The sequence below is a fragment of the Otolemur garnettii genome, unplaced genomic scaffold, assembly GCF_000181295.1.
Source record: "Otolemur garnettii isolate 467f Iridium unplaced genomic scaffold, OtoGar3 scaffold00015, whole genome shotgun sequence".
NCBI classification, from domain to species: Eukaryota; Metazoa; Chordata; class Mammalia; order Primates; family Galagidae; genus Otolemur; species Otolemur garnettii.
In genome coordinates, this window is record NW_003852410.1 from 22,496,216 (window position 1) to 22,505,282 (window position 9,067).

Genomic DNA, 9,067 nt, shown 5'->3' on the forward strand with positions numbered 1-9,067 from the left:
TATTGCCCTTAACAAATATAAAGTGGCCATCTTTATCTTTGGTTACTTTTGTTGGTTTAAAACCTATTGTATCTGCGAATAAAATTGCAACACCTGCTTTTTTCTGCTCTCCATTAGCCTGGAATATAGATGACCATCCCTTCACCCTGAGTCTGTATTTGTCTAAGGTAAGATGAGATTCTTGTATACAACAGATGTCTGATCTAAGTTTCTGTATCCAATCAGCCAATCGGTGCCTCTTCAGGGGACAATTGAAGCCATTCACATTGATTGAAATTATTGATAAGCCTGATAAAATGTTAGGTATTGAATTGTTTGCAAGTCCAGTGGACGTTTTTAATCCTTTCGCCAGAGTAGAAGTTGGAGTTTGATCATATTGTTCCTGAGTTAGTTTACTTTTGTGGGGGAGGATTACACTGGTCATTATGGAGAATAGGTCTGAGAATATCCTGGAGAGCTGGTTTAGTTATGGAAAATTTCTTCAACACATGGATGTCATTAAAGTATTTAATTTCTCCATCATAAATGAAACTCAGTTTAGCTGGACACAGGATCCTGGGCTGAAAGTTATTTTGTTTTAAAAGATTAAATGTCGATGACCACCCTCTTCTAGCCTGAAAGGTTTTGGCAGAGAGATCTGCAGTCATTCTAATATTCTTCGCCTTGTAGGTTATGGTTTTCTTACGTCTTACTGCTTTCAAGATTTTCTCTTTCATATTCACTTTAGTGAAGTTAATTATGATGTGTCTGGGGGATGTCTTATTCAGGTTGGGTTGTGCTGGGGTTCTGAAGCTGTCTGAAATCTGAATTTCAGGATCTCTTCACATATCTGGAAAGTTCTCTTCCATAATTTCATAAAGAAGAGCTTCTGTGTTTTGCGAAGCAACTTTGTTGCCTTCAGGGATTCCTATAAGGTGAATATTAGTTTTCTTCGAATTATTCCAGAGCTCTCTGAGAGAATGATCTGTTTTTGCTTTCCATTTCTGATTCTCTTTGGACGTTTGGACATATTTAGAAGCTTTGTCTTCTACGTCTGAGATCCTTTCTTCTGCCTCCTGCACTCCATTACCAAGAGATTCTGCTGTATTTTTCAGATCTTTGAGGGCTGCAATCTCTTGTCTTAATGTTTCAAAATCTTTGGTTTTGTCTTTGAATTCGTTAAATTCTTGAGTGAATTTTTGGAATGCTCCTTGAATTTCTACTTCTATCTTTGCCTCTATTCTGTTTATCTTATTTGCAATCCAAATTCTGAATTCAATTTCTGACATCTCAGCTATCTGTTTATAAAGGGGATCTTCAGTTTCATCTGCCACATCCTTTCTTGGGTGGGATGACCTACTCTGGTTATTCATATTACCAGCCACATCCTTTCTTGGGAGGGTTGATCTACTCTGGTTATTCAAATTACCAGAGCTTTCCCACTGATTCCACCCCATGATTATTTTACCCCATTTGACTTTTCCCCTTGAAGTTTGTCAAGGACCAGTATGGTGTTACAACCTGAGAGACTGGGGACCTGCTTGGTGTGGTGGGGCTAAGTGGCTCTGTCTTATTTTCAGCTGGTCTCTGTCCTACCCTAATGATTCAGTTACTCTTGGTTGAAGTCTATGCTGTGGAGAAATACCAGCAATTAGGTTGCCCTGCCCCCCACAAACAACAATTGGGCAAGGAAAATCAAACCTTCCCTCAACCATACACCCAGGGTGCCCCTTTGAATAGTCCCTGGGTGGTCTGCCAGGTTTAAGGGGTCCAAATCAGTTGTCCCAGTCAGCACCAGTTTCAGGTGGAAGAGTTCAAATGTCTCCGGCAGCTAGATAAGAGGGGTTTGCTCGCTGCTCAGATATAACTTGCTCTGGTGCTCCATGACGGCAAAGGGACCCACCCAGCAAATGGGTTAGTCTGGGAAGGTTAATACCTCCTTCCCCACCTTGCACCCAGTCACTCATAATCCCCCAGGTCTGTGACCCTATTCACTCCAGTTGGCAACTGTTCCCGGGGTTTACAACTGGCAAAATCAGCCAGAAATCTGAGTTCAGCAGGGAGGCCTTGTGTGATTGAATTAGGCTTCTGTCTGGCTAGATTCCTCTGCAAGTCAGAGGCTGCATTCAGCTCTGGGCAGCAGACAAATAGCAGTTTACACTCAGGTGTCAATTCCAGCCTCTGCCTGCCCACTGCCTTTGTCTCAGCTGTATTACCCTGAGGACTCTTTTAATGGGCTCTTCACTTACAAAAGTTATCAGCGTTCTGCCTGTGGCTGATGACTGGAACCTCTGGTTGTCCAGAGAGATGGGGCTGGAATAGCGTCAGTTTGCAGCTCAGGATGCCACAGTTGCTGTATTGGCTTCCTCCGAGCCAACTTTCTTCTCCTCACTCCTGTGCCACAGTCAGCACAGAGCAGCACCAGTCCTTTCCTCCTCCACTTCTCTCCAGGAGATGCCAAAGAATCTGGACTCCATAGGTAACAAACCTCCAGACCTCTGAGTGGGTGGGTGGAGACTCCTTCAGAGTTCAATGTTGCAGGTGGGGAATATATACAGTTTTACAGTTTTATGCCTGGCAGGAAGGTGCCGTGGCACACCAGCAGGGGTAGGAGGTCCAGTTTTTAGGGGGGTCTGTCCCCTGGGATAAAGTGGGAGGAAGTTTGAACTCTGCTCCCTTATTTGCATGGAGTAAACTGTGAGCCCTTGTTGTGGGGGAGGGAACTCCCGTCCGCTTGGTGGTAGATTTTGTACCTTTTGGTTGTATTTTTGAGGTCGTAGTTTGCCTCAGGAAAGTTGAAGTGCGCTCTTCAATCTTCTCTCTTGGCTCTACTCCAAACCATCAGCTCCCTTGCTAAACTTCTGTCCTTTAAGCCTCCTTCTGGACGGGAGCTTCTGTAAAAAGTTGGCTGCAATCTGCCATCTTGGCTCCACCCCCGTTAATACTTTTCTTATCTGTGCAATCAACCCTTCATGTTTTCCTGTCATGGGAGGTATACCATCTATACATACACTCATTAAATTTACCAAATTCAGTCCAAATTTATGACATTTATCTTGAAAGTTGTTGAAGATGTATCTATTCCCAATGTTCTGTTTACAAGAGTAACCAGTGAGTAATTCTTCATAACAAAGAAAATCTTCTGTTATAACTTCTGTCTAAAACCTGTGCTAAGTCAGTAGAATCAGTTGATTAAACCAAAGTAATTGAGAAATACGTATTTTCCTTTTGAAGTATTATATGAAATTGTTTTGTTAAGTTGAAGGCTAACTCATGCTACCACTCCATTGAAGTTTTTCCTGAAAGAGGTAGTTGTTTGTAGTTTGAAACATTAACATGGTCTAAGCATATTACAACATGGATAATGCATTCTTCACAATTTCTGTATCACTGAATGGCTTTCCTTTTCTCCTAGTATATAAGGTGCTTTATAAGATGCTGCAGTGGCCATTTCTAGGCCTTAAGAAGAATTACAGCATGAAAGAATTGTCTTTGCTTTTGCTTTTTATCTTTTAATTTCTCCAATACAACCTTTCATGCCTCTTTAATTTAAAATATTTGTGGTCCTTATGAGTGTTATAATGCTGATGAGCATTGAATTTCTTTAATATTGATACTGCAATATTCACAAAGCAAGCAAATCATCTTATCTTGAGCAGAAACAAGATAATGTTAGAATTCCCAATCCTCATTAAAAAAATAAATCTGTGTTATTTCTTCAGAGTTATCTTGGTCTTCTTTGAGATGATGAGCTATTAAGCAGACAGAATTGAAAATACTGCCAAGTTGTGCAACTATTCACAAATTCCACTTCAGACAGAAACACAGTCCATCACTGTCAAAAGCTGATAACAAACTGGCATACTTAGCCCCCATAAACTCTCACCAACCAACCTCATTTGTTAGTGGCACCACTGGGGTAGGGAAAACTAGAATTAAATTATGAGCATAGCAGGTGTCAATTTAGGCCTTATGGCTTACTAATATTTTAATTGTGCTGTTCAATCTGGGAAGATTATTTTGTTGAAACTTATTTTGTTCTTTGGCATTTTAAATATATTAATTTTTAAAATAAAAATATAAAAGATGAACCAAAACATTAATAAAAATAAAAGGATTTGTTCTATAAAATTTAGAGTTAGCCAAAAGGCTGCACTTGAGGACCTAGAAGGCCACAGTATCCCTACACTTCTTCTAGTAACATAACCTTTGCCTAAACTAAACTAACATGGTAATCACATATTTCATCATAGAAATTGCCACAATTTGATGGATGAAAGAGCTATTATTAATGATGATGCTGGTAGGAAAAGATAAATATTTAAGGTGATAGATATCCCAATTATCTTGATGTTATCTTTATATGAATTTATCAAAATATCACATATTTGGAGTCATGCAAATGCTCCAATGGCTTTGGCTTTGGACAGGCCAAAGAAAAACTTAGGAACTGAGGGCAGGTATGACATGCTTTTATTCAGCTGGTGGTGGCAGGGGAGCAGGCATGGGAAGTGCCACACAAGTGGAAAGTCCCACACTTTTATATCCAGGGGAACAAAAGTGGTGAAGTGCCAAGCAGCAGTTACATAATCATGATATCACTGCCTACAGTTATGTCTGTCTAAGAAAAACATGGCGCCTTCCCGCAAAACCATGCTGAGAAAGCCCAAACACCCTTGTCTTGCCCCACAACCCCCCAAATATGTATATCAATTATGTCTCAAAAAATTTAAATGATGCAAATGTAAAAAAAAAAAAAGGATACTGAAACAAGAAGAGTAAAATAATTTCTGTCTATAAGCAACTTCAAACAACTTCTAAGAAGATACCTTACTTGGTTTTGTATTTTTATTAACACAATTGGGAGGAAGGATAGAGAGTGGCATCTGACCAAGAAGGAACGGTTGGCTGGAGAGTTGCTGATCTTTGTGTACTGAGTGTTTGTGGGAATTTCCACTCCCACGAGATACGGATGTGGCAATTGGTAGCCCTGGATTTCCATGTACATCAGGATCCTGGGTAAGTGTGATAGGATTTCTAAAATGTCTGGGAAAATCTAATAAATAAAAGAAGCCAAAGATGTCTACATTTGGCTCTGTAAGGTGGATCTTGGAATGACATTCACAGGTGGGTGGATATGAGGCATCCATGGCCCATCCCACACTGTGCAGCTGCAGTGTCTAGAGTCCATTTCAGATGATCTTGGCAATATGGTGATCCCAGAGTGTTACATTAGGGCCCAGCTGACAAAGTTCTGCACTGAGTTTGACAGAAGGACATTGTCTCTACAGCTAAAACTTAACCAAGTGAAAGTGACAGGAAAGCCAGAAACCATAGTGTCCCATTGGTAACTGCAGAAATCACTGTTTGGTGACCATCCGAGCTCAGCTCCTCACCTGCTTCTCTTGTGTCTCTACCTTCTCCCTAGGTGACCACATACATGCCCTTGGCAAACATGCTTTACTTATTTAACGAAATGGGTTTTCTTTTTTAAGATGCTAAATAATCCACTAGAAAACCAAGCCATGGGGTGGATATAAAAGGGAAATGTGCTTCCAAAATGATTTTCAGGACTTAAAAATTATAGAATAGGTTTTGAATCTTCTTCATGAAGCCTAAACCGTTATCAACATCTTTTTCCCTCCTTTGCAAACACTGTAGGTGAGCAAATTAGGAGAATCATCCAGCTAATATCCATACACCTTATTTTGACCCCAAATCTGTTCTGTTTTGTTTTCCACCTTCTTCCTCAACATCTGTCCCATCACATCACTACATGAGGCAATGTAGTCTGAGACTGGTCTACATCAAGTTGGTTAAACTCCAGGCAGACTAATAGCCACAGAAAATGCTATCTAAGGAGCCACATTATGAAAGCAGTTAGTTGGGGAGAGGAAACGTTAGCATTCAGATGCAAGAATTTTTTAAATCATAATCTGCCAAATAAAACTGTTTCCTTGGAGCTAAGTAAATATTCTCCCAGTGGTGGACCTGAGGAATCAGACAGCTGCATCTATTTATGGCTTCCCCTGTGTTTCCCTCTCTCCTCAGAATCAAATCAGCTGTACACAAAGCAAGGACGCATCCTTTATTAAGCCTCCCTATTCCCAGCAAGGGACGAAGTAGTGAAACAGAAAACCAGCTGCCGTTGAAATGTTCCAGCCATCTGTGTCTTCCTTATTTTCCCCTTCTCTGTACACATTTAAATGTCCTTCCTTGTTTATCTATTTGCAGGGAGCAGATGGAATCATCATATTACACTTTATTGAGCATTTACTATCTTCTAAGTACTATATTCACTTCATATAAATTATCTCATGTCATCCTCACAAAATAATTATTATTGCCCTCTTTTACTGATGGTGAAACTGAGGCATAGAAAGAGAAAGAGATTTGCCAAAGGCCACATAGCTAATAAGTAAAATCTCTAACTTTAAACCTCTTTCCTTTGAAAGAAATTTGGGCTGCAGTGCTAAACCTTCAGAAAAATGATGAAGTAGGTGCAAGTGTTTTTAGCACCCTTTCAGTGCCCTCTTTTCAAGATGTAGGAATACTTTATTGCCCTTTAATACCCTTCCCCAAACTTCCAAGGATCCCAGCACCAAGAGTATCCCTTTTTTGGTGGTATTTGCACTTACATATGGGTCTCTTGGAAAGCAAAACAATTGAAAGATCCAAATAAGCATACCTCTAGAAACTGAGTTTCAGACCATGCCAGCAAGTATAGGGAAGCTCTCTGTAGGGTGGTAGACCTCCCCAGGTGAAGATCCCTTCTTTGGTGACTTCAGCTAGATACCTGGCATTCTCAAAATTTTAACAATCCTACACCTTCAGCAGTGTAAAAGTGACACACAGGACTTCTCAAGATAGGCTACATAACAAAGTTTCCAGTTCATTAAAGCCAGGACAACAATATAAATTCTTCAGGTCATTGCTATAGTCTCAGTATTTTGGGGAGGGTGGCAAGGGAAATTTTGTCAATATAGTGGTCAAATGAACAAGGTGGTTATTTTCTAACAAATAAAAATGTATTCTTTGGCTACTCATCTTTGGGGGCCCTAGGACATGCCCTCGATCTGCTGTTGAAAATCTAAAGCATTCCAGTTGGCAGAACAATAGACTTTTCTCTTGGAAGACTACTGTGAGTTGAGTTTGGACAATGATTGTTCTGTTTCCAGAAAGTCACTGGGGAGTGGGGAAGGGAGGACCTGGAAACTCAGCCAGGTGTTAGACACTCCCAGGGGGTCCTCCTCTGCCAGGCCCTGAAATCCTAGGCCTGGAACAGACCTGGCTGACTTTTTCCAAAGTTTGAACTTTTACTAAAGAGCCAGAGGCAAGAGATTGTTTTCTACACACAGTTCTTCAGCTCTGGAATTCCAGATTTGATCTCCCAGTTGGGGAGAACTTACATACACCATCCTCTAAGACATGTTGTGACTATAAAGCATTCAGTTGTTTTTCTTTCCATAGCCTTTCTCGTTGCCAGGAAGAAAGGGGTTGAATGAGAGGGGCATTTGGGATGCTATTTGGCTTAGAAGTAGGTTCACGGAAAATAATGTCATCCTAGAGATTTTCTATGATAGGTAAATTTTTCTCTTTCACTAAATGAATAATTAATGTTATTTTAATATGGAACTGGCCCTTAATGCACACAATTTATATGCATGAATTTATCCCCCCAACCTTTCTCTCAAAGCAACTGAGTTTTTCTTTTTAACCCACTAGGAGGACAATTTGAAATAAAATAAGTAAATATATGGGTGGTCTATTGATATTCAGAGAGCACTTTTAAAATTAACTCATTTGCCTTCTATGAGAAATAGAGTTTAATGTTCCAAAAACTGGAGCTTTGAAATTAAGTAGCTAAAGTTGTCTTTGTATATCCTCTAAACTGCTTAGGTTGTTATTTTAATGGCAGCTTTTGCTAATGAAGGGAAGGAAGTTGCCAGAACTAGGAACAGCAGGCCCTGACGGGCCTCCTATGATGTATGGAGAGAATTTCAATCAGGAGTGAATGAGAAGTTGTTCACCCCTCTCTATGCCCTGGCAGCAGAGAGAGAATCCCTAGGGATTCTTAGCCAGCTAGCTTCAAGCTGAATTCAGCCAAAGAATGACACTGACAAGAAAGTCAAAGGCTGGGAGACAGAGAAGTTGGAGTATTTTTGCCCTCCTCCCTGGAATTCAGGTCTCCTATAACAATATTTCCTTCCTTATCTCTGCAGCCCAAGGATGGCCATGACCACTTGGGTTTGCTCATCTCTGGCTGCCTTTGTTCATTTCCTAAAGCACACCCATACCTCCCTTGCATAACCACCTATCACTTCAACCGACAGTGGAAGTGGTGATACATCCAGTTTACTGCTAGGATCCTGACAAACTACTCAACCGGCTTTTCTTTATGATGCCTGAGCAGTGCTAGGAGTCAGCTTCCTTATGATGACCCCAGAGTTAGATCAGTAATCACAGAAATGAGAGTTAACAGCCACCGAGTGCTTTCCATGTTCCCATCCGTTCCCATCCGCAGGGCTCACACCGCATGTAAAGAACCTCAGGAAGTGGAGATGAACCATTTTCTTAAAGTAATGAACTGCAGGGGTGAAAACCATTTACAGGACACTGAGAGCCAAAGCCTGCTTATGTCCAGAGACAGAAAGCTTTTGAATAATGTAGTAAATATTACTTTTATTAAATATTAATAAAAATAATATAAAAAGATACTTTAAGGGCACTAGGTAAATGTGACCAAGGGGGCTATTTTAGTAAAACTCTTCTTTACTTAATACTTGCTGTGAATTTACTATTAACTCTCATTCTAGCCCTATTCAGCCCTATCATTTGATGTGTGAAAATGTTAGTGTTGAGGTAACCATGAATTTTTGTTTCATTGATATATAATTCACATGCCATAAATTTTACCCTTTTAAAATACAAATTCAGTGGTTTTTAGGATATGTACAGAATTGTGCAACTACCACCACTATCAGATTCCAGAATGTTCCATCACCCCATTTCCCTCCCTCTTCCCATTCCCTCTCCTCCCAGCCCCTGGCAACCCCTAATCTACTTCCTGCCTGTGGGTTTGCCTGTT